The following is a 27,056-nucleotide window of genomic DNA, read 5'->3' as shown; positions in this document are numbered from 1 at the left end:
TGACCTGTTCTACAGGGGTTTGAGGAACATTGTGTTCCAGGCTATCACAGCTCACCCTTGAAGAGGATTCCAGGGGCCAGGCCTTAATGCTGCCTGGCTAATGTTTAGTCAAAAGAGGGATTAAACTCATTCCTCCTCTTGCCTTCCTCCTTAGCTTGCTGCCACCCTAGGCTCTTACCGCCATTTCGGGCTAGAATCAACCTTCTTGGTAAAGACCTAATGACAAGTCAGCTACCTAAAAAACATTTACTTTTTTATCATTAAATAGTTATTCCCTTACTCTAATCTAGTTCTCCTCTTGTTCTGGACATGACTAAACTGTGCATAGTGTCTCTTGCAATTCAGATTGTTACATTCTGGGCATGGAGCAGAACAACTCAGCAATTTAACAATTTTAGTGTCTAATCTGTACTTTGCTCATTACCTGGGTGCTTTTCCTGCCTTGAGCTTCCTTCCTTCGTTGAATCAGGAAGATGTGCCTACTTGGAACCTCAGGATCTCAGAGAGACAGACATGGAAGGGTCCTAGAGCATATCTTCTCCAACACCCTCATTTTTCAGGTGAGGAAACTGAAATCCTCAGAAGTGAAGTGTCTTGCAATTGGCAATATTTTAGCTCAATTCCACAATAAAGACATTCTGAGTGCTCTCTTGTTATTAATTCTTCCTGGAAAATGGAACTCCAAGGGAATACAAAAGAGAGACAGGGAACACTATGTCTTGAAGGTTTGATGTCTAATTTTTTTTAACCATAGCAACTAGTAGTAACAGTACTTTACAGATTGTAGGACAGGTTCACCTACATTTTTTCATGCAATTACCTCAAAAAATCCGTCAAGCCCAGGCTCCTGAAAACAGTCATCAGGATGTTCGTTCCCAGGTTATCACCTAGTTTCCTGCCTGCTCAGAGTTCTTTCAGCCCTGGCCACCAAGTGAGGTTTCCCTGGCTCCCTGCATGATTTACCCAAGCATCTCCCACAGAGCCTTTCCTCAGGTGCTTCTGCTGGGTCAGCACACCCTTGGGTAGAGCTTCCCTTAGGGCTTGAATGCCCCATAGTCTTCACTTCCTTAGGAGATGGTCTGTGCGCAAGGACCATGACTCATAAGCTACAGGAAGTTCTTGGCATGCTCCCTACATGTTTAAAGAAATTAATGGCTTAGAAGTTATGTTTGGTGAAGGAGAAGGACATGAGCAATGACAGGAAAGTTCTTGGCTAGAAAATACATGCTGCTCCACGGGGAGGTCAGGCCCTAGTCTGGCAGAACTGGCAAGTCCTACACAGAATTGAGGGCCAGGCAGAGTTTGTGTAGGAGTCTCTGGTGCTTCTCTATCTCATTCAACTTGAGTCTCTTGATCTGAGTCAAGTGCTCTAGACTTTTACACATCCACTGACTTCTCACCTCAACCTGCCCTCCTCAAAATGCTGTTGTGGATTTGTTTTCTCTCCTCCTCACCAGACCATCAACTTTGTCTCAGCTAGCATTGAGGAAACCAGCTGATTATACCAAACCTCATGGAGACTTACAAAGGCTCTTCTATTTGTAGGTGGCTATCATTTATTCACTCATTGATTCATTTATTTTTTTCGAAAAGTGAATGTTTATTAAGATGTTAAGAGCCCAATGTGTACTAAATTCTGAGATACACTTGCTCTTTACCCTGATGGAACTTACTAGAGGATCTGTTTAGAGAATAGGACAGACAATTAAACAGGCAATAACAATACAGCATGAAAGGGGAGGGACAGTGTGTCTCGGAGCGTATAACAACATTTAATCACTTATAGGTGGAGTTAGGGCCTATTAATTCAGAAGGGGAAATTTTGATGGTGGAATCTCAGACTATGCAACAGATGACCATGGCAGAAGTTAATGCTAGGAGCCCTGGGTTCTAGTCCTAGCCTTGTTCCTAACTAGCTAAGTGGCTTTAGCAAATCTGTTTATTTCTTATCTTTGTTTTCTTTTTCAGTACAAGGGCATTGGTCTTGATGGTCTGTAAGGTCCCTTTGAATGCTAAAAAATTTGATAGGGCCTGGCTACATCTGAAGTATCTTTAGGAGGCTGACACTTTTTCAATTTTATTTTATTTTTTATCTTTATTGAGGAATAATTGACAAATATAATTGCATATATTTAAAGTGTGCTATGTGATGACTTGATGTACATATACATTGTGGAATGATTACTAAGGTCAAGATAATTAACACACCTATCACCTCATGTAGTTGATTTTTTTTTTTTTTTTTTTTTTTTTTGCTGTGAATGCTTAGGATCTACTCTCAGCAATGTTCAAGTATACAATACCGTATTATTAACTGTAGTCATTGTGCTGTACATTTGGTTCCTAAAATTTATTTTTGCAACTGAAAATTTGTACACTTTGATCTATATCACTCCATTCTCCCCTCTCCCCAGTCCCTAGCTACTACCATTCTCTTCTCTTTATCTATGAAATTGACTTTTTTTTTCTTTACTAGGTTCCACATGCATGCGGTACCATACAGTATTTGTCTGGCTTATTTCACTTAGCATAATTCTCTCCAGGCTCATCTATTCATCATGTTGTAGCGAATGGCAGGAGTTTCTTATTTTTGTGGCTGAATAATATTCTGTCATGTATTTATGGAAGATAGAATATATGTATATTACATTCTCTTTATCCATTCATTTGTTGAAGGACATTTAGGTTGTTTCCACATCTTGGCTATTGGGAATAATGCTGCAATAAACATGGTTTGAGGAAACTGATTCTTAACTTTTTTGGGTAACAGATCCCTTTGAAAACTGTTGAGTTTCTCCCAAGGAACATGTCCTTTAGTCACAACGTTTTGCATATAATTTCAGGGCACCATCTCAGCATTAGGAAAGAAATGCCTGGTAAATTTCCAGAGATTTTGACACAAGGGTAGTGAAAGCCAGTGAATTTGACTGTGGAATGTAGACATCAACCCTTAAGCAGAGACAGGGGCATAGGAATATCTTAGGAACAACTGCCTGGGAAGTATTTAACAGAGCACCTTCTACTTTTGCATTGGGGCACTGTTTTGCCTTCCAGACCTCTTGAGATTCTCTGAGGAGTTGAGAGGCTTTGTAGAGGAGTCACTAAAGTGTGGGTTCTGGTGTTATACTGACAAGGGAGGGGGTTTGTTCAAAACCTGCCTCTGTCATGAACTGGCTGAGTGATCTTGGGCAAGTTATTTAACCTCTCCATGCTTCAGTTTCCCATCTATAAATAATCGAGGATAATAATGCCACTTGTGGGGTTCTTAGGAGAATTAAATTAGCTTAATCTAGCACATAGTAAGAACTCAATAAACGAGAGCTTAATAAACCAGAACAACCATCAACATTAAAACAATCCTTGTGGGTTGCTCTTTTGTCTCCTAGACCCAGGAAAGGCTCCTGAACTTTGACTGAGACATGAGAATGGATCTGAAATTATCACCTCCATACAGACTCTATTAGCTGCAAGTATAGAAAGACCCCCCAACTCAAATAGCTTACACAAATAAGGACATTTGGTATTTCATAGAATAAGACGTTTGGAATTGGTGATTCTAAGGTGGTTAATTTGGAGTTGGGTGGGGTTAACCATGACCTGGTCTCTTCCATCCATCTTTTCAGGGGTCTTTGGAGATTGGTTCATTGTTGAGCAAGTCTCTTCAGGGTCAGAAGATTATTGCTGCTACCTTAGGCATCAGGTGTGGAGAGTCACCTGGCTGAAAAAGAGGGCACTTCCTCCCATGAATCTTTTTTTTATTTGGGAAGAAACACCCTCCCATGAAACCCCTCAGCCTCTGCTTCCTCCAGCAGACTTCCTCCCAGGACCTTCTGGCCAGGATTGGATCACAGGCTAGTGCTTGCTCTCCAAGGGAAGCTGTGGTGGTATCTATAAACTTCACACTTCATCCCTTGGGTTGGTGCATAGCTGTGTGTGAGCCATCTGTGCCATCTGCCTCATTGACATTGGGGTGGCCTTGACCCATACTTTCTCACATCAGCATTTCAATTCCATCCCTGTATGTCTCTTCTATAACAAACCTGTCTTTCTTTTTAGTGTAAAATGTGTTAAATACCTTCCAGTGAAATTTATGTTTGGGAAGATTCATCTGGGGTAGCCTATAGCTTTCATGTCAGTAGGTCCAGGTGGAGCCCAGTCTGAGAAAGCCAGAGGAATAAATTTGGTTAAAATACATTGCAGCATTCACTGAAAAGCTTTTTGAAAAATGGAGGGACTCCAACAGAAACTGTGAACCCTGAGATTTTTAGGTTCCAAGTTCTTTGGGCAGAGGTGGTGGTGGAAAGTGTGGTAATGGTGATAGGGGCAGGACTTTATCTGGATGGACAAAGTGAGGAACATGGTAAGTTCTTGACTGGGATGTGAGCACCTGTGATACAGAACCCCAGATCCTGCTGTAGCCTTAGTGTGACAGCTCAGAGGCCTGGCTCTGGGGGTGGGGGTGGCCCACATGGCTGGGAAGGCCTTTTTGTCCTTTGCTGACCAGAGAAGGCTACAGTGTATATCTGTATTTAATCAGCTGCAGGGTGGTTACTAAATATTAAAATACTAGCAGAAGATGTCTATAGCTTGCCAGTTTACAGCTGGGTTGAGGTGCATGAGTTTGGCCACCCCAGGACATGGCATTTAATTACAAGGGTTTCATTCCAGAGATTGGCTGGAAGTTGACTCTTCAGGGGATAACTTTTTTTTTTTTTTCCTTTGGATCAACTGGTTCTTTTCAAACACTTTCTTCTTTGTGGCCTGGATTTTTCTCCCTTTGCCAAGGGAACAGCTCCTCCCAGGATTCCTGACAGGTTTCTCTTGTGAGTGCTGGAGATAAGTCACGGGGAAGCTCTGACTCTAGTCCAGGAGTTGGGGAGTGTGTGGTAAAGGGAGCTGGGCACTGAAGCATCCTTAGCTCCCCAGCTCTTGGTGCAGAGCTGGTATTTGAAACAGTTTGCTTTGTCTGGACTGTTGGTTTGCCTAAAACCAACTGGATGGTAGCTGAGGATGGCAGCCTGCTTGGCACCCTTTCCTTTGTCAGCCAGCCTGTGCCTTGCCCTTCTGACTTCTTTTAGTCTTCCTCACCCTAGCTCACAGGCCCAATCAGGCCCTAGCTATTCTTCTTGTCTGCTTGGTTTGGTGTGTAACCCATCAGGCTTCACCAACAAATGCTGGGATGGGCAGTGACAAAGATGAAGAGATCTTTGTGTGGCTGGCTATCCAGCAGGAAGGTAGCTAGGGCTGTTTGTACAGCCTCCTCTAAGCTAAGCTAAGGCATAGCTTATCCCTAAGAGTATGTCTTCTCTTTCTCTTTCTGTCTGATTTGTGGATGTATTCTTTCTTGCCCTTGAACCTGCTAAGGCCATGTTTCTTTACCTCAGTGTGAATATGTACTTTAAATCTCAATTGACTGCGAAGTTGGTGTAGAAGCTATGGTGGGATCTGGAACTATGGAAAGGATGTGTCAAGACAAGGGCAGCTGTTGGTGCTCTGCCCGTATCTCCTTAACTCTCACCATTTCCACTCATGCCTGTCCTGCTTCCACCTGCCAACGCTACATCTTTTTGCATGAGGATTTGTTTTGACTGCTGTCAAGGCCCACTTTTCCCATAGCAGGTAGGCTAAAAATGTCAAGGCAATAATGACTTCAGGAAACACTGAGAAAAAAGAATGGAAAAAAATGAACTGAGTATTAGTGAGTTATGGTACAACTCAGATGGTCTACAGTGCACTGTAACTGAAGTCTCTAAAAAAGGATGGGGAAGAAAAATATTTGAAGAAATGGCTGCATCCTAGTTCATTGTATAAATGAACTATAATTATTTAATCATTTATTATTGTTGGGCATTTAGGTTATTTCCAATTTTATATTATTAGAAACAGAATTCTAATGAACACTCTTGTACATAAATATTTTAATATTTTTATATTTCCTTGGAATAAATGCCTATAAATGAGTATATTAGGCCAAAGAATGTAAACATTCTAAGGCTTTTGAGACTTATTTTCACAAAGCTCTGTAAATGTTGACCCTGTTTACACTTCCACAAGTCACCTAAGAAGTGCTTATTACCCATGAACACATCGGCTGATCTTCACCTATTTGATAGACAGAGCGGTGTTTTTATTATTGCAAAGTTACATTTCTTGGATTATTACTGAAGTTGAACATCACTTTTATTTTTCATTTACAGAACTGTCTGCTCTTGTTCATTGCCCATGTAAGTACTGTGTTATACATCTTTTTCTTGCTGATGTATGATTTTCTTTATATGTCAACTTTTATATGTCATATGTTAGCAAATATTTCTCTTATTTTTTATATATTATCTTTGGCATTTTGGATCAGTTCCCATTGTGGTTCATTTATAGTCATCTTTTGGACTGGTAACACCTTTTAAAATATAAACTGAGGCATATTATACATTTTAAGAGTCTAAAGAGCTGTACCAAATGAAAGATTTTTACAGACAAAAGGTTGCAGAAACAAGGAACTTATACTAGGCAAAAAAAAGCAGATTGGTTACTGTAAAGTCACTTTCCTTTAGGGTCTGGCATAGGTGTGTCAGGCAGATTACCTACTAGTGATGATCAGGTGGTTCCTGTTTGACTTGTTTAAGATTTCATTTCTGGGAGAGCTGAAACTCACTAAGTTAAGACTCAGTTTGGTGACATAGGGTTTAGCATAAATGACTCTGTTTTGGGCTTGTTGCCTTATTTTTTAATAGTATCTATGATTTAGAAATAATTTTTTTATTCATCTCTATATTCCTAGTACTTAGCATGGTTGGCAAGCAACAGATATTGAATGAATGAATAAATCAGAATTTACATTTACTGCATTCAAGCCCTATGTGCTATCTTCTGGATTTGTAAAAATCTGGGATTACAAAAGCCATCATAAAGGTTGGTCATTTGGGAATTCTTCCCAGCCCTAGGGCTGATTCCTTCCTGAATTGGCTCCTAATACCAGCTAGGCTCTACTTCCACTATCTCAGGGCTATTTACAAAGTTAAGCAGAATTATCCCTTAAACAATCTTTTCTTGAAAATCCTTGGAATAATTAATGATGAAGAGGCTACTTCTGGGTTTCCTTTTGGGGAAGAACAAATATTCTTGAGGTCTGTGCTTTGGCTTGCCTGTCCTGAAGCTTCATGGAGCAGAGAATACCAGAAGCATATTGCCAAGACTGGGGACCACAATCAAGATACTTAAATAAAATCTCAGAATCTTCTCAAGGAACAAACAAAACCTTTCATAAGGGATTAATTGTTAGAAAATCTGTAGGTACTTTACAAATCTTAGTATCTGGGTCATCTTAGCTGGGGCTATTTTATTTTATTGCTTCCTTTTGAACATATTAACTATTTTTACTTAAGTCTCCCCTGCCTCTCCTATTTTTCTTCTATCCAGTAGCTGTAGTTGATTAAGTTCACTAAGATTTTACTGAGAGTCTGATGAATACTAGCCTCTTTTGGGGACATAAAATGTAAGTTGTGGCCTCGCCTTCAATGTAATGAGGATAATAGCAAATAACTTACAATGTTCCAGGCAATATACTAACCACTTTCCACGCATTATTATTTTTGTTTCTCACAATGAGAAGGAAGTCATAGTTTTATTGTTTCCACTTTACAGACAGGAAAACTGGATACAGAGTTCCAATAACTTGCCTTGGTCACATGACCAGTGTTCAGACTCATATATATATGGCCTTAAAGCCTGAGGTCTGAGCAGTTGATTGTATTCCTCTCTCATCATCTACTTGGTGATTTATACAATGAAACTCTGAGCAATAAAATCTTAGAACACATATAAACTGCATAATAATGTATTAAATTAATGAAAAACTATTAACAGATAAATCTTTATGATCATGCATAGTTATATATACAGAAGGTTTTCATTTTTATTTTCAATTCTTAGTATTTTAAGAGTAATTCAAGAGGTTTGGCTCAAGATGGTGGTACAGGAAGATCTTGAGCTCAAGTCCTCCCACAGGCACACCAAAATTACAGCTATATATACAATAGTTCTCTCCAAAAAAGACATGAAAACTAGCTGAGCAGCTCTTCTACAACAAAAGATGGAAAAGGCACATAGAGATATATAGGAGATGCAGAAATGCAGTCTCACCAAAACCCTGACCTCAAATGTGGTGACTCCCAAGTGGGAGGGATATCAAAAATATGGGGCTTATCCCTGAGGCTTTACATCAGATGCCCCAATCCTGGGGACCTGTACCACAACGATGAGCCCCTAAAACATTTGGCTTTGAAAACCAGCAGGGCTAACACCCAGGATACCCAAAGGGCTGTAGGAAACGGAAACTCAGCTTTTAAAGGTCTTGCGCACAGACTCAGTCACCCTGGGATCCAATACGAAAGCAGCAGTTTGAAATGTGTTTAGACTATAAGAGGAGGAAATTTACTATTAACCCTAAAATACCAACCAGAGAAGCTGGGCTAAGATAGAACTCTCTCTGGGGATGGAGGCACTAGAGGGTGCCATTTTTGTACTCTCTTTCTACCTCGTTAGCCCAATGCTGGCAGGGCTACTTCACTACCACTGCTTCCTGTAATCCAATGCCCTCCTATGTCCCTGACCTGACTAACTTGGCAGACAGTTTCACCCCAGCTTACTGCTTCACTTCAATCTTCCCTGCTAAACCTAGAGAATGTGTTCAGTTCACACAGGGGATACCCCTAGAATGCCTGGTGGTTGTGGCCAAAGTGACTTGTGTTTCTGGGCCCCACAGGACTGCAAAACAAGAATGCAATTAACAAAATGACAATAAGTGTCTACTTATTTATGTATAATTACTTAAATGTAAATGGGCTAAATTCTCCAATCAAAAGACATTCAGTGGCTGAATGGATAAAAAACAAGACCCATCTATATGTCGCCCACAAGAGACTCACTTTAGATATATGAACACACAGAGAGTGAAGGGTTGAAACATTTGTTTTATTCAAATGAATACCAAAAGAAAGCTGGGGTAGCTACACATATTTCAGACAAAATAGACTTTAAAACAAAAACTGTAATAAAAGACAAAGAGGGGCAATACATAATGATAAAGAGATCAATTCAACAAGAAAATATGACATTTATAAATATATGCTCTCAATATAGGAGCACCTGAATATATAAAGTAAATATTAATGGACCTGGAGGGAGAAACTGACAGGAATACAATAGTAGTAGAGGACTTTTGTACCACACTTACATTAATAGATAGATCGTCCAGACATAAAATCAATAAATAAACAGCAGCCTTAAATGACACATTATTCAGGTGGACTTAATAGACAGATACAGAACATTCTACTCAAAAGCACATTTCTCAAGTGCACATGGAATATTCTCTAGGATAGATCATATGGTAGGCCATAAAAAATTTTTCAATAAATTTAAAAAATGATGTCTATCATTTTTTCAGATTACAATACATGAAACTTGAAATCAATCAAAAAAAGATCTGAAAAAAAATCACAAATATGTGGAGATTAAACAAGCTGCTAGTGAACAACCAGTGAGTTAAAGAAGAAATCAAAGTTGAAGCAAAAATATATCTTGAGATGAATAAAATGGAAATATGACATTCCAAAACCTATGGGACGCAGAAAAAGCAGTTCTAAGAGGGAAGTTTAGAGCAATATAAACCTACTTGAAGGAACAAAAAAAGGTCAAATAAATAATCTAACCTTACACCTAAAGGAACTAGAAAAGAATAAAAAGTTTACTAGAAGGCCATATTAGTAGCCCAAATTAGTAGAAGGAAGGAAACAAAGATTAGAGTGGAAATAAATGAAATAAAGGCTAAAAATAAAAATAGAAAAGATTAATGAAACTAAGAGCTGGTTCTTTGAAAAGATAAACAAAGTAGAAAAACTTTAGGTAGAACTACTAAGAAAAAAAAGAAAGAAGACTCAAATAAATAAAATCAGAAATAAAAGAGAAGTTAAAAACTGATACCACAGAAATATAAAAGATCATAAGAAACTACTATAAACATATTCCAACAAATTCGATAACCTAGAATAAATGGATAAATTTCTGGAAGTATACACTCTTTTAAGACTGAACCATGAAGAAATAGAAAATCTGAATAGACTGATTACTAGAAAGGAGAGAGTGAATAAATGATAAAAAAAAAAAAAAAAAGAGAAACTTCCAATGAATGAAAGTCCAGGCCTAGATTGGTTCACTGGTGAATTCTACCAAACATTCCAAACAGATTTAATAATTATCCTCCTCAAACTCTTCCAAAAAGTTGAGGAAGAGAGAATAATTTTGAACTCATTTTTACAAGGCCAGCATTACCCTGATACCCAAAATGAGACAAGGATAACACACACACACACACACGCACACACAGAAAAAAAATTATAGGCAAATATCCCTGATGAACACATTTGCAAAAATCCTCAACAACATATTAGCAAACTGAATTCAACAATTAAATGGATCATTCACTATGACCTAGTGGACTTCATTCCATGGATACAAAGAAGTTTCAACATCCGCAAATCAATCTTTGTGATACACCACGTTAACAAAATGAAGGCTAAAAATTATATAATCATCTCAATAGGCACAGAAAAAGCACTTGACAAAATCAATAACCATTTATGATAAAAACTCTCAACAAAGTGGGATTAGAAGGAATGTATCTCAACATATTAAAGGCTATATATGACAAACCTAAAGCTAACAGCATATGAAACAGTGAAAAGTTTAAAGCTTTTCATCTAAGATTAGAAAAAAGACAAGATGCACACTCTTGTTACTTTTATTCAACATAGTATTGGAAGTTTTACTATAGCTATTAGGCAAGAAGGAGATATAAAAGGCATCAATTCAAAAAAAAATAAAAGGCATCAAATTGAAGAGAAAGAAGTAAAACTGTCACTATTCATAGATAACAAGAAACTATATACAGAAACCTTAAGGAGCCCACCTAAAAACTGTTAGACTAATAAATAAATTCAGTAAAATTTCAGGATACAAAATTAATATATAGAAATCTACGGCATTTATATACACTAATAACAAAATATTAGAAAGAGAAATTCAGAAACCAACCTCACTTATAATTGTGCCAAAAAGAATAAAATACCTAGAAATAATTTTAACCAAAGAGGTGAAAGGCCTGCTCTCTGAAAAGTACAATACATTGATTAAGGAAACTGATGAAGACACAGATAAATGAATAGCTCTTTCATGTTTATGCACTGGAAGAATTAATATTGTTAAAATTTAGATTCCATCCAAAGCAATCTACAGATTCAATGTGATCCCTGTCAAAATTTCAATGGTATTTTTCACGGACCTAGAAAAAATAATTATAAAATTTGTATGGAAACAACAAAAGATCCTGAATAGCCATAATAATCTTAAGAAAGAAGAACAAAGCTGGAGGTATTATACTCCTTAACGTCAAAGTATACTACTAAGCTACAGTACTATTGTACTTGCATAAAAACAAACATACAAATCAATGGAACAGAATAGAGAACCCAGGAATAAACCCATACATATACAAACAACTAATTTATAACAAAGAAGCCAAAAATATTGATTGGGGGAAATGACAGTCTTTTCAATAAATGGTGCTGGGAAAATTGGACGCCAAATGCAAAAGAAACCCAAACTAGATCCTTATGTTATACCTTACACAAAAATTACCTCAAAATGGATTAAAAACTTTAATGTAAGAACGATCATTGGAAGAAAATATAGGTGGTAAGCTCCTTGACATCAGTCTTAGTGAGGTTCTTTTGGATCTGATTGTGAAGGCAATGGAAACAAAAGCAAAAATCAACAAATTAAACTACATCAAACTAAAACACTCCTTCCAAGCACAGGAAACAATCATCAAAATGAAAAGCAGTTTACCAAATGGGAGAAAATATTGGAAAATCATATATCTGATAAGGAGTTAATATCCAAAATATATAAAGAACTTATACAACTCAGCAACAACAAATAAACCCTGATTAAAAAATGGGCAGAGGATTTGAATAGACATTTTTTTTTAAAGGAATACAGATGGCCAACGGCACTTGAAAAGATGTTTAACATTACTAATTATCAGGGAAATACAAATAATGAGATATCACCTTACACCTGGCAGAATGACTATTATTTTTAAAAAAAAGAAGAAATAAGTCTTGAAGAGGATGTGGAGAAAAAGCGATCATCATAAACTGTTGGTGGGAATGTAAATTGTTGCAGCCACTGTGGAAAACAGTATGAAGATTCTGCAAAAAACTAAAAATAGAAATATATGATACAAATTGTCTACCTCTCAGTGTTTATCCAAAGAATACAAAAACACTAATTCAAAAAGATACATGCACCCTCTATGTACACTGCACATAAATACAGTGGAGTACAACTCAGCCATAAAAGACAATGAGATCTTGCTATTTGTGACAACACGACAACACGGGTGGACCTTGAGGATATTACGCTAAGCGAAATAAGTCAGACACAGAGAGACAAATACCACATGATTTCACTTACACGTGGAATCTAAAAACAAAATAAATGAATGAACAAAACAGAAACAAACTCATAGATACAGAGAATACATTGACGGTTGCTATTTGAGAGTGAAGTTGGGGGATTGGTGAAAAAAAAGTGAAAGGTATTAAGAAATACAAATTGCCAGTTGTAAAAATAGTCATGGGGATGTAAAGTACAGCACAGGGAATGTAGCCATTAATGTTATAATAACTGCGCATGCTGTCAGATGGGTACTAGACTTTGTAGGGTGATGACTTCATAAGGTATATTATATAAATGTCTAGTCTACGTTGTACACCTGAAACTGACATAAAATATTGTATGTCAACTGTAATTGAAAATATAAATTTAAAAAAATAGCAGGGTCAGAGTGGGAGAGCATAAGCAAAACATATTAACTGTTTTTAATATTGGTGGCACAGTGTTATTACTGTTATTGTGAGACTGCTGGTTGTATATATATATATATAGTCATGTCATAAACAGTCAGGAGCCTACTTAAGGAGCTCTCTGTGGCCAAAGAGGTACAATTTGACCTTGAAAAAGATTTATAATTGAAATTAATCAAAATCTATTGAATATACTTAAATCCAAGCCCTCTTAATTTATAAATGTATATATTTAAATATCATTCATAACCTTTGGAGGATGACAAAGGAGTAGCTTGTTATCTTGAAAACTTGTATAGGATGAGAATAAATCAAGCATTTATCTTACCTGTTCTATTGGAACTGTACCACTGGGAAACCATATTGTAAAAGAGAGATAGCAACTCTTTATATATGTATTCAAGTTGATAAATTGAAGGAAATAACAAAATCAGATGACCATTTTGCAATCCCTGATGTATTAATAGCTCTAGGCATGGACCCTCACCATCCTTTAATATCCAAAAATGAGTGAAAACTGGACATTTGGTGTTTCCTGATGAAAGAATACATCACCATCTTAAAATGCATTATGATAACAAGCAGTCAAAAAAGGCTACAGATGATTTAATTCTATTTATATGAAATGCCCAGAATAGTCAATTTGATAGGGACAGAAAGTAGATTAGTAGTTGCCTAAGGCTGGTGGAAGGATTGGGGGTTTGGAGGGTGATGGGGTTTCTTTCTGGGATGATGAAAAATGTTCTGAAATTAACATCAGTAATGATTGCACAACTCTGTAAGTATACTAAAAACGATTGAATTGTATACTTTAAATGAGCGAATTTTAGGATGTTAATAAAGCCATCACAAAAAAGAAAGGATGAAAGAAAGAACACATCACCACCTGTAGTCTTGTTAAAAGACTGGAAACCTAGTCTGAGCCAGTCTCTGGATCCAGATGCCCATTAGCAGATTGAAGGGTAGAGGACGGCATGAATATGTCTTCAGGAAAATCCAGACTCCATGTTCTTCAATAGACAAAGTGCAAGAAACAGAAAGGGAGGAAGGGGAAAACTTTCTAAATTTTAAAAAAGCCTTAAAATGTTAAAAAAAATTATCAAGATCAAACTATAATATTTAGGAAAGCACATTTGGGTGATAAAATGATCAGAAAGGCAAGGAAATGATTATTGATGATACCCAGAAGGTTGAGATCTGGATGGTGAAAATGGAGGAGTTTCTGGGGATGGGTGTAAAGTTCTATTACTTGAGCTGAATGATGGTTAAATAGATGTTATCATTATAGTAATTAATTAAGCTGTACTTTTGTTACCTTTGTTGGTGGGTTTCTTACATCTTTCTTTTACTTTTTAATAAGAATGGGACACTGATAACAAATGTTTACATTATTATGATTCATGTAAATATGATTTCATGTAAAACGCTGATGAGCAATTGGAAATGTATTCATGTCATGAAAACTGAGCTTCACAAAGTAGAATGTTCCAAATATCAATGTCAAATTGATCGACCTCAATTGTCTTTTAGTTTTTGCAGTGGCTCAAAATCACCTGCGTTTCAGTTGGCTTCATATTTGGGTTGTGATTTTTTTTACCTTCATACTCTCTGTGTATTCGTACCCTCACTCCACCCTCTCCCTATCCCCCTTCCCAGTTTCTATTTTGTCTTTTTTTCCTGTGGACAAAAGAAGCATATAACTTCACGTTATCACCAAGACCATCAAGCTGCTTAATTAGACTATTAATGTGACTTCAATTTTTCTTGAGGACTTATTCTCAGAGCTCTTGGATTTATTGTTTTAATTTGGACCGATTACTTCCTAAACTGCTGCACGACTATTCTCCTATTTTTTTTTTCAGTTGAGCTACTGTGTTAGGTCCTCTGTTTACTATGCTCCATGTTTTCCTTTTCTCCTGGATTCCTTTTATTTTTCTTTTGATTTGCTAGTTCCTTTTTTTTAAAAAAATTATTTTCCAAAAAGATTGTCTAGAAGGTCAGTTTTTAAAGTTCTTGTATGAAAGACAATGTCATTATTTTTACCTCACATTTTATGGAGAATTTGATTATGTATAGAATATTGGATTCAAAATAATTTTTCCTGTAGAACTTTGAGAACTGTTTTCCAACATCTATTGTTGCTGACATGTGAGACCAATCTAATTTTTATTTTTTTATAGTAAGTCATTTTTTTTTTTTGGTGTTTAGAAATTTCACAGTAATGTAACTTTGTGTGGGTCTTTTTTATTTCTCTGCTCTGGATTTGCTGAACCCTTGTAATATGAAGCCATATATCTATCTTTACTATTTTCTCTTTCTTAAACTTATAGAAGGGATACTTCTTGGATATGTGATTCTTAACATTTTGCTTATATTTTTCAGTTCTTTGACTTTTTGTTTATATTCCAGGAGATATCTGTAACTTTTTCTTGTACTCTTTCTAATAACTTAAAAAATTTAGTTAGTTTTGATTGTTCCTTCTTTTTAATAGAAGACCTGCTTCAGGTTTTCTAGGCTTTGTTGTCTTATATTTCTCTGGCTGTGGAGATGAAAATTATTTTTAGGTTGCCTTTTTATTACTTAACTGTTTTATTTGAGGTCAGATGTTTGATCATATAGGTTCTTCTATTTTGTGCCACTGGTCTCCTGTTATTGCGTAGCTCTGCAGCTCCTCTGGAAGGTCTCATTGTCAGCCTGAAACTAGTGTACATGGACTGGTGGCCTTTGCTATAGGGTAGATGGGCAAGGAAGCAAATACTAACTGAGAAGCTCTGGACTCTGGGTTTATATATTAGTCATGGTTATTTGGATGCAAGGGAAACTTACAGGAAAGATATGGGGTAACATATAAATTCTTGGATAAAGTGGAAGAACCAGGATCAGGGCAGGACAGAAGCCAGAACCCACAAGAACCAGAACATTTCTGGGAATTCATCTTTAGGCAACAACCCCAACAGTTTATTCAAAGTAGAAAAAATTTGAGCCTCATTTAGCGTTTGTGTCAGTCCATTAGAGGAATGATCTGACTTGCCTTATTTGGGTCAAGTGTCCACCCTATGGCCAAGAAAGAAAGGCACCTCAAGCCACAGTTTTTTGACTGATGAGATCAATGCAAGATGAGTGGTTTCCCAAAGCAAGATTGGGGTCCTAAAGGAAATGGGGATTCTCCTGATTCACCAACTGTTTCAGCAATAGGCCTTCAGTTCATCACACTGATTTTTGCTCTACGTCCCCCTCCTACTCCGTTACTGCTGACCTTGAACTCAGAGTGCTCTAAAATGACTCCAACCTTAGCTACAGCTTTCTTTGCTGTACATTCTGGGTTCTTACTACTTCTTCTCTGTTTTATCTCCCAGCACAGTCTCATCTGCTCTCTTTATTTCCAGAAATCTATCAAGTTTCTAACCTGTTGAAGGCTTCCTTTATGTGAGGTATTCTCTTTTCTTCTTTTCTGTCATGTCAATGTGATTTTAGGAAGGAGAGGAGCTAAAGTTCTGTTTAGCTTGCTATCTTATATCACAAGTCAGTATATAGATTAACCTTTTGATTTCTTTGCATATATATTTCCATGAACAATTGATTTTAAGGACTTCTTTGTTCTTGGAAAATAATTCACATTTGTTGAAAGTTAAATGGAAAGTCCTCCAGCATTTTTCTTGATCAAGATGTAAGGAAGACTTACTACTTATTTAATGTTATGTTCAAGTTTTATCAGCTGGCATTCCATAGGTCCAGGCACAAGGTGCCACAGTATCTCAGCTATTCTTTGAAAACTGGGCTGAGCTCATTGCTGACAGAGCTCTCTGCATTCATCTTCTCCTTTGACTTTTGTGCTTGCCTAGAAGCTAAATTTTGAGGAAAACTTTTTTCTCTCATCTCCCAAAAGAAACAACAAATAAGGATCCGCTAAGTTCTCAAAGGATTAGATTCCTTCTATTCTGATAACCTACCAGCTGAATAAGATTTTAGCTTTAGGAGATGGAGAGAGCTTAGAATAGTGGGTTCTTTTTTGTTTGTTTGTTTGTTTTTAATAGAACGAAAACACTAAAATTTTAGCCCTGGTCTGTTCACTATTGTGTGACCTTCAGGAGGTCTCTGTAGCTTTGATTTTAACATCTGAAAAATGGGGCTAAGAATATTGCCTTAGCTTTCTTCACATGGCTGTTGTAAAGATAATATTTAAAAAGCACTTTATAAACTATTATATCAATCAAAGCTAATTTTCAGAAGGGTCAGGACTGTTGAAGCAACTCTTAAAAGTATCTTAAGCTTATAGGCTCTAATAAAAGTGTGAATGTGAGGCAAAACCAGATTTTAGTGGTAAGGTATGATCTGCACTATAGGGAGTGTTGGTTCTAATGGTACATTTTTTGTTTAACAAATATGCACTAAGCACTTTCTCTGTGTTCATCACAGTGCAAGGCATTGGAGAGATAACAGTAAGTGAATCAGTATGGTGATTGCCCACATGAAGCTTATAGACTAAAGGGAAGGATGGACATTATCCAAATAACCACTTAAGTTAATATGGAAGAATGTAAACAGTATGAGAGCAGAGATTTTGTTTCGTTATTGCTACATATACAGTGTCTAGAATGCTCAATAAATCCTTCATAAATATTTGTTGAACTTGTGGTAATTCCTAGTGTGGAAAAGTTCAGAAAGGCCAAAGAGTAAACACTAAGTGGCCTAGCATAGCCTTGGGGGTTGAGAGCTTCCCTGAACAAGTGATGTTTGAGCCAAGATCTGAAAGATGAGTAAGGATTAACTTGAAAGAAGTGAGAAAGTAGCGCTTCAAGCTCAGGGATTGAGGGAAGAAAAAAAACTTGACATGTTCTGGCAACTGAAAGTAGGTGAGAATACCTAGTGGAGGGAGGCCAGAGTGGAGAAGGAGGCAGAGACTGCTCTCATAGAGACTTATGGAACTTTAAAGAGATTGTGGTCTTTTTCCTACAAGCAAGGGAGAGCCAGTGATGGGCTGTGAGTAAGGGAAGGTCAAGTTGAGATTTATGTTTCAAAACAATAACTTTGTGGTCTGTGAATTCAGAGAGACACCCATTAGGAGGCAGTTGCTGAAAATCAGACAAGAGAGGATAGTAGTCTGGACTAGGGTCATTATGAAGGAAATAGACAGAAGTGCATGAAATCACAAACTACTATGAAGTAACATCAGCAGGACTTTGTGATGGATCGGATGTGAGAAAGGAGATAGATGGAAAAGTCAAGCTGAACTACTGATTTTTTGTTTGTAGCTGAATAGATGGAGTACATCCATTGAGAGAAGGAACTCAGACTGTCGTTGACCTAAGGGCAAAAAGCACCTTCTGACATCCATAAGCCCTTGGATGAAGTTCAGAAATTCATTTTAGGTTTTTCCCTTATAGTCTTCCTTTCCTAATACCCCTGTTATCTTCTATCTGATTTTATTCTGTCGTGCAATGGTTGTCTGAGTAACAACAGATGGAAGGTACTTGGGACCAACACATATCCTTATTCTATCAGCAAGACACAGGGACAACTACTCTTGGACACTCTTACATTTCACCAATTAGCTAACCAATCGCTATAGATTTTATCTGTGCATATATGGGACCAGGATGGGAGCATTATGAGTGCCACCAATGGTGAGCCAATTTAAGAGTACGATAGAGGTCAACTTGACGGTTGCATAATCATACCTTTTTACCAGGTCTTTCCATCCTTTTTAAAATCTACAAGTAACATTTTGCTTGTTCTACCATATGTTACACTTATTCTTATCTATTTTTAACAGATCTAACAGGTTACTGATTTACTTTTTATATTTAACATATCTTAAGTATCCTGCCCAATTCTCATAAGCTACTTGTTGACTCGTTATCTATGTTAAACACTTCCTATGAGTTTAACCTATATCTTATATAGCTTATTTACATTTTATGGGTTTCACTCATTTTTCTTATTTCTCTTGTCTTTTCTACTAGGTTTGAATATTCTCAATAATAAAACACACATTACATACGCTATTAAAGATCATCTGAGTTTTGTAAAATACCTAGCATAGTACCTTATAGGCATCTAAAAAAGAATAGCTATGTAATGTGATTATATTTTATACATTTGCTTTACAAACAAAATATATAAAATATGGATTCAAAAGGTGTATTAGGTAATGCTTATTCATTTTATAAAGTGATGTTTCACTTTATAAATAATTCTCCATAGTAAGTTCTAGTGTATTTAAAACATGATTCTGTTTATAGCAATTATAAATATAAAAATGATCTCAGGTAAGTCTTACATAAAGTGAGGTACACTTACGTTACATAGGGCATTGTTTATTATCTCTTCTTTTCAGAGGCCTGGTACCGAGTCTTGCTTTATTGACAGCATTTTAAAAAGATAAAAAATAACCACTCAAAACCTTGAAATTGGACAGGAAGATTGTATCAGTTAGGATACCAGTTCAGTTGCTATTGCAAAGGCCAAAATAACAGTGGCTTAAACAAGATAGAAGTTTCTTTTTGTGATAGACAAAGTAATGGCCTCCAAAGATATCTCTGTCTTAATCTCCGGAACCTGTGAATGTTACCTTACATGGCAAGAAAACTTTGCAGACGTGATTAAGTTTACAGACCATGAAATGGGGAGATCATCCTGTATTATCTGGGTGAACTCTTAAGAGCAGAGACTCTTTCCTGGTTATGGTCAGAGAAGGATGTGATGATGAAGGAAAGTCAGAGACACTGACATGAGAAATACTCAATCTGCCATTGCCAACTTTGAAGACAGAGGAAGGGAAACACAAACCAAAAAATGTGGTGGCCTCCAGAAGCTGGAAAAGACAAGAAAGCAAATTTTCCCTATGCATATCCAGAGAGGAACCCAGCCCTGCCAACACCTCAGTTTTAGCCCAAGCCCCACTTCTGACCTATAGAACTGTAAAATAATATACTTGTGTTGTCTTAAGTCACTTAATTTGTGCTACTATATTATAACAGCAATAGAAATTAATAAAGATTTCGACACCTAAAAGTGGGATGCTGCTGTAACCAATACTTAAAAATGTTGAAATAGCTTTAGAATTGAGCACTGGGCAAAAGCTGGAAGAATTTTGGGAGACTAGATTGCCTTTAACACGCTGTTGGTAGAAATATGGACATTAAAGTTTCTGCTAGTGAGAGCTCTGAAGAATCATCTCAGAGAATACCTAAAAGATTATAAACAAACTATTAAATAGAAGTCTGGACTTCAAGGATACTTTTGGTGAAGACTCTGAAGGAGATGAGGAACATGTTATTAAAAACTGTAGGATGTGGATCCTTGTTGTATAGTGGCAAGATGGTTTGCAGAATTTTGATTTGCATTTATGTGGAAAGCTGAGCTTGTAAATGATGAAGAAAATTTTGATGCAAAATATTGAAGGTGTGTCCTCATTTCTTTTTTGCTGCTTATAATAAAATTCAAGAGGAGAGAGATAATGGTTAAGTAAAAATAAGACCCAAAACTTGATGTTTTGGGAAATTTTCAGCCTATCCAAATTGCAAAAGATTAAAAAATTGAGAGATTTATTGTTAGGAAAGCATGCTCTAAAGAAAAAGCTGAAGCTAATACCTCAGGAAGATCAAAAGATCAGAGAATTCAGTCATGCAAAAGGCTTTTAGAAGACTGTGGCTTACAGATCCTCTTAATCAAATCCGAAAGCACAGAGAAAGCTTAAAGTCATTGTTTCTTATCATTTCAGCAAAAGCAAAATCAGAAATGGTATTACCTACCAAAGATCTGTACACAAGCCTCTTGCCTAATGGAGTGAATCCCTGTGACATACATAGAAGACTCACAAAGTTTTTGATAATTTTATACCAGCAGAGATACTGCCAGCTTGAACAGAAAGGGACAGAATGAAATAAAAGAAGGTTATTGGATCCCCAAAATTCTAGGGGTGTGATACAGCTAATAAAACTACTCAGCTGCAAACATGTGTTACTTTTCATAAAAAGGAAAAGGCATGTGGATAGAAGAGGAAGAAGGGAGAATTTAAAAGCAGAGTAATTCTGAGTTTCCTTAGACAGACTCTGTGTAAAATGGGCCCCACTTTGTTTGTGATGAGCTATAAATAAAACTGCATTTTTTTTGGGGGGGGGTAATGGATTGTGGTTGTGTTTCCTTCCACAAGGTATGGATCAGAGCATCAGAGTTATATTTATTAGGTGTTTATAAATTATATGTAGAATGATCTATGTTATTTTGATGATTCTTGTAGCTAGTATAGAGAACTAGCACAATTTTTCAAGGAGATGTCAAAATGAGTTTCATGCAAGCTTAGTTATTTGGATAAAACAGGTTTTTATGCCAATGGAATTAGAAAAAAAAGGAAATATAATATCATAAGAGTAAAGCTGATTAAGATGTTAGTACTATAGTTTAAAAAGTACAGGTAATTTCAATTTTTTTTTTTTTAGTGAGGCAACCCTTGGTTGACCTCATGGATTGCAAGGACCTTGTCAGCTTACGATCTCTTATTTTTATTTATTTATATTTTTATTGTTTACACCTACAGCACCTGGCCTTCCTAGGTGGTCTCCCATCCAAGTACTAACCAGGCCCGACCCTGCTTAACTTCCGAGATCAGATGGGATCGGGCTTGTTCAGGGTGGCATGGCTGTAGATGGTAGTTTTAAATTTGAAATTCCTTTTTCACCTGGTTGGCAAATGATTGACTATATTTCCAAAGACTTGTGCATTCATTTAATAATAGATTTGAAATATTTTCTATGTATGCCAAACCTTATACTAGGTACAAGGAACAGTAGAGTTCATTAAGATGTATCTTTATTTGTGTAGACTGAAACAAATGGCTACGAATTCCTCTCATTTTTGTGTCCTAATCTCTTAACAATGTGACGTTGCCTTTCCTCCCACCAATAGGTGAAATCTGTTTTCTACCATCCTGAATGTGAACCAAACTTGTGACTCACTTTGAAAGTGACAAGGGAGACATTTGTGGGAGTTCTTAGCTGTGGGAATTCCAGGTCTTGCAGCTTCCTGTCTTGCTTTCCTGGACTTTTTGTGTTGCTATGGAAAGAAGCCAAGGCCAGTATCCTTGGTAATGAGAGACCATGTGGAGAGAAAGAGAAGCCCAGCTGAGAGCCAACATTAACTTCCAGTCATATGAGCGAGGCTGTCCTGGATCATGCAATCTCTGCTGAATTGCCAGTTGATAATTGCCACATAAGTAAGCCCAGATGAGATCAGGAAAGAACCACCCATCTAAATCTAGCCCAAACTGATGACCTGTAGTATCATAACCTAACAAGTCATACTTGTTTACACCATAGTGTATAATTGCTATTGGGGTCCACACTGTCTAATGAGTGTATTCCCATGGCCTTTTCATTCTAAAAGATTTACCTAAGAATTTTGCATTTATGTTTGTGGTAATTAAATTCATTGAGTTCATTATATTTATATATTCTATTCTGCATTTTTAGTTCAGATTTTCTGGATATCATGTGCTACTTTTGGATTTTGCTAATAAAGATCTATTCAATTTAGATCTAGTGTTTCTAGAGAAATTACCATTGGGTTTATGTTGGATTCCTACTTGGCAAAGCTGTTTTATACTACAAGATGGAAGGGAGGAAAATGCTACAGAGAGGGACTATCTAAACTAGATTTATGTTCATTGCAAGAAGCACAAGCTACATCTGACTTCTGAGCCTGGCTGTTTAGAGTCCCTCATGTGAACCTGAGAATGAGAGTAATTATGACCAATGTTCCTCTTTGTGGAAGGAATGTATGAAGTTGGATCATGCTTTTGTGCTCCACTACCATTTAAAATAGAGTTTTACATTTCACTGATGCGAATGAGCTCCCAGAGGAAGTCTTCCTTTAATGATATGTAGAAGAGATTGCCTTTCTGTGGCTATCAATCAAATCAAACTCACTGTATCCTAATGCAGTTTTCCCCAGTGACAAGCCCAATCTGCACTGGTGCATCGGTTAACTTGTCTCTAGTCATGAGTATGAGAACTTCCTGTTGGCAGGGGATCTGTTTCCTTAGCATAGGGAAATTCTTACCAGTGATTAGGTGCTTGAGGCCATAATAAATTGGAAGCTGGGCTTGTATCTAGGAGATCAAATTATTTAGAATCTTTTGTAAGATCCTACACATCTTGTACATGACGTGTCTGTCCATTTCTAAAACTCCCATTGGTTTTCAGTGAACTATATTTTTTTGTTCTCAGTGACATATTCTTTCCTGTTACTTCATGTTTGTGTGTTACATTTCCCCCTAATTTATGGCAAGAATAGAGACATTGTAACATTTAATATTAATTAGCTCATATTTCTCAATGCCAAGCAAGAGGGAAAATATACTGCTTGTCTCTACTTGTTTAAATTAGCAATTTACAGAGGATTTTACAAGAAGGATTGTGCTGGCTGGGAAAATTACTGCTTGGCTATGCCCATGGGAACATAGGCTGTCACCCATAAGGACATAACATTCTAACAATAAGCTTTCTGCTTCTGTAACCTCACTTATGCACCTGACCTGTGAGTCGACAGGTAGTAAATAGAAGAAAGATAGCCTTTTGTGTTCAGACAGAATAAAGAATGGAGTTTTGGGCTTAAAAACCCTGTACCTCACATTTCGGGGCTGCTTAATTTGGAGTCTGCATACCCCTGGCAGACCCAGCTGGCTGAATAAAGAGTGTATTTCCTGTAACTCCCTGAGTTCTGGTGGTCTGTGTGTCTTTCAGGGGCTGGCGGATACATTTGGAGGCCCCAGCGAGATCTCAGGGAGTGGCCTAGAGATCTAAGACTGGACCGGCCTCCAAAGTGGTTGCTGTCTCTATTACGGCTTCAAAGGGGTGGCCAACCTGAAATGTTCCAGGGCCCTCGAATGCTGTGATTGGGTTAAGGCAATAGTCAAGGACACAGCTTTCAGGACACACTCTTTGTTCCTGGTCCCGACGGGAATCTGGAATCTCTGAGGCCTTGGCGTCTGGATAAAAGGTACCTTCCTAGTTCTGTTGACTGGTCATCGGGGGTCCGTAGAGAGACTGGATACAGTCATATCTCCTGGACTATGGACAGGCCGCGGGACACCACCTCCTGTGCCCTGTTGTCTGGTTCTGTTTATTGTCTCTGGTCCTGTCTAGGTTGTAGGTGGCGGACTTCTCTGGGTCCACCTGCACCTCAGTAATTGTTCTCATCTGAGTGTCTGTTTTGTGTTTCTTATTTTGTGTTTTCTGCACAAGCAATAGGGGGAAGCCTGAGTTCACAGAAGACACCTTTGAGATGTCTCCTGTGACATTTCAAAGAAGAGTTTGTAGAGGGAGCTGACTATGACATAAAGTTTTCTCCAGGCAGACTAAGAACATCGTGTGAAGTTGAGTGGCCATCTTTTGGTGAAAACTGGCCTTCGGAGGGCTCCTTTGACAAGGGTTTGGTGAGGAATGTTTGGAAGGTTGTCACGGGAGACCGGGGACATCCTGATCAGTTTCCCTACACTAATCAATGGTGAAACCTTGTTCAGAAACACCTCCTTGGCTCGGTCAGTGTGCCCTTTCTCTAGAGGTGCAAGTTTTAGTTGTGGGCACCCTGAAACATACAGCGGTTGAATCTCCAAAACACCCCAGTCCCTCAGCCCTCCAATCTCCACCAGAGGACAATGACCTTCCCCCACCCTATAATCCAGGACAACAGAGGCCCAATAGTACTGCCTCACCTTCTCAGACGTGAGCAGGTAACCCCTGTGGGCCTCCTGCTCCCACTCTGTGAGAGGCACCACCCCAGGGACAGCACACTGACAGGCCCTTTATGGTTTACATGCCTTTTTCGACTAGCGAACTGTACAACTGGAAGGCACAGAATCCGCCTTTCTTTGAGAAACCCCAGACATTAATAGGACTCTTAGAGAGTGTCTTTCAGACTCACTGCCCCACCTGGGACGATTGCCAACAACTTTAATTACCTCCTTGACCTCAGAAGAACGTGAACGCATTCTTACTGAAACACAAAAGATAGTTACGGAAGGAAAGAGAGCTGAGGAAGCAGGGGAACAGATTGAGGAAGAATTTCCCTCCACCCGCCCAGACTGGGGACACAATTCTCAGGCAGGGAGAATGGCATTAGATTGGTACCACCAGATTCTAATTGGGAGAATTAAGATGGCTGCTCACCAGCCAACTAACCTTTCTAAGGTAACTGAAGTTATACAGGGAGGGACTGCAGGAATCCCCTGGAGTGTTTCTTGAATGAAGTGTACTGGGCATACACCCCCATTGACCCTGAAGCCCCTGAAAACCAGCAGGCAATTAATATAGTCTTTGCTACTCAGGAAGCCCCTGATATCCGGCATAAATTGCAAAAATTAGGTTTTTCAGGGATGAACTTGTCTCAACTTGTTGAGATAGCCTAGAAAGTGTTCAACAACAGAAGCACCAGATGACCCCAAACATATGGCTAAAATTCAAAGTTACTGTCATCAACCCAGCCAATCTGTTGCCAGACTCAGACCCCGAAACCCCCATTCATGACTGCACAGATTTCACTGACGCTGTGTTCCTCGCGGCCAGACCTCAAAGACTCCCCTCTGCCTGAGGCCAATGAAGTTCTCTTCACGGAGGGGAGCAACTTCATGCAGGAAAGAAGGAGGTATGCTGGGGCAGAGGTCAAAACTCTGACACCATCTGGTCACAAGCTCTTCCTCATTGGACTTGTGCTCAAAAGGCAGAACTCATCGCCTTCACTGAGGCACTAAGATGGGGAAAGGATAAGGCAAACACAATATACACTGACAGCCAATATGCCTTTGTTACTGCACATGTACACGAAGCCACCAACAAGGAAAGAGAGCTTCTGACTTCAGCTGGGAAGGACATTAAGAACAAGGAGATATTAGCCTTTCTTGAAGCCATATGGATGCCTAAGGCTCTGGCTATTGTTCATGGTAAAGGGCATCAAAAAAAGAATAGTCCTGAGGTTAAGGAAAATTGACAAGCTAATGCAGAGGCAAGATCAGTGGTCACAAGGCTAGTGGGGGCCCCACCACATCTACTGACTATTGTCCCTTACTCAGAACTGTCTCTGTTTCAGACCTATATGGCAGAAGAGAACATATATTTTCAAGATAAGAGAGCCACTAGGAACCAACAGGAGTGGTGGACAACTCCAGATGGAAAAATTGGGCTCTCATGGGCCCTTGGAAGGACTCTCCTCCACCAACTACACCAGACCACACACCTAGGGCAAACTAAGATGCTCCAGCAGAGAAAAGAACCACAGAGGAGATTGCCTCATGATGCTCAACTTGTGCACAAGTTAATCCCCAAAAAAATTAAAAAGAAGAAGAAGATAAAAGAACCTAGGGAAAGGGAAAGAGGAACTTATTCAGTGGATCACTGGGAAGTTGATTTCACTGAGGTAACCCCAACTGTGGGGGGCTACAAATATTTATTTGTTTTTATGGAAACCTTTTCAAGATAGGTAGAGGCCCTCCCTACCAGGAAAGAGACTGCCTCAGTAGTTACTAAGAAACTACTACAAGAAATCCTCCCTTGATTTGGTCTCCCCAGAACTTTAGGGTCAGATGACGGGCCAGCCTTTGTAGCAAAGGTATCACAACAATTGGCTAGGTACCTAAATTTGCGATGGAAACTCCACTGTGCCTACTGGCCCCAAAGTTCAGGCCAAGTAGAGCGAATGAATCAGACCCTAAAAGAGACATTAGTCAAGTCAGGATTAGAAACTGGTGGAACCTGGGTAGAACTTCTCCCTTTGCTCTTTTCTGAGCCTGGTGTACTCCATATATTAATGGATTCACCCCATTTAAAATTTTCTTGGAAACCCCCACCTTTAGTACCTGAAATAAAAGATTTACAAAAAGACAGAACTACGTAACTTTGTCTTAGTTAAGTCTTTACAGGCCCTTCAAAGTGTACAAAAAGAGATTTGGTCCTGGGTTCATGCTAACTACTCAGCCCTGGGGGATGGACTTTCCCATCAGTTTCAGCCTGGGGACTCTGTATGGATCCAGAAGTTCACTTCCAAGGGACTAGAACCCAAGTAGAAAGGACCCTTCACTGTCTACTTGATGATGCCCACTGCAGTTAAAATAGTCAGCATCCCATCGTGGATTCATCA

The 27,056-nt window shown here is 38.2% G+C and overlaps 1 long non-coding RNA gene and 1 other non-coding gene across 2 annotated transcripts; one reads left to right on the top strand and one right to left on the bottom strand.

Annotated features, from left to right (window-relative positions):
- Positions 1 to 2,275: 2,275 nt before the first annotated feature.
- LOC118611993 lies at positions 2,276 to 24,099 on the top strand. Its single transcript, XR_004954616.1, has 3 exons — positions 2,276 to 5,619; positions 6,198 to 6,224; positions 23,669 to 24,099. It is a non-coding gene; the product is annotated as an uncharacterized LOC118611993 (long non-coding RNA).
- Positions 21,457 to 21,575, bottom strand: LOC118612185. The gene has a single exon (XR_004954798.1). It is a non-coding gene; the product is annotated as a 5S ribosomal RNA (ribosomal RNA).
- Positions 24,100 to 27,056: the final 2,957 nt, after the last annotated feature.

Source organism: Rousettus aegyptiacus, unplaced genomic scaffold (assembly GCF_014176215.1).
Source record: "Rousettus aegyptiacus isolate mRouAeg1 unplaced genomic scaffold, mRouAeg1.p scaffold_m13_p_15, whole genome shotgun sequence".
Taxonomy (NCBI): Eukaryota; Metazoa; Chordata; class Mammalia; order Chiroptera; family Pteropodidae; genus Rousettus; species Rousettus aegyptiacus.
Note: the sequence above shows the minus strand (reverse complement) of the source record. Positions and strands in the feature narration are given on the sequence as shown.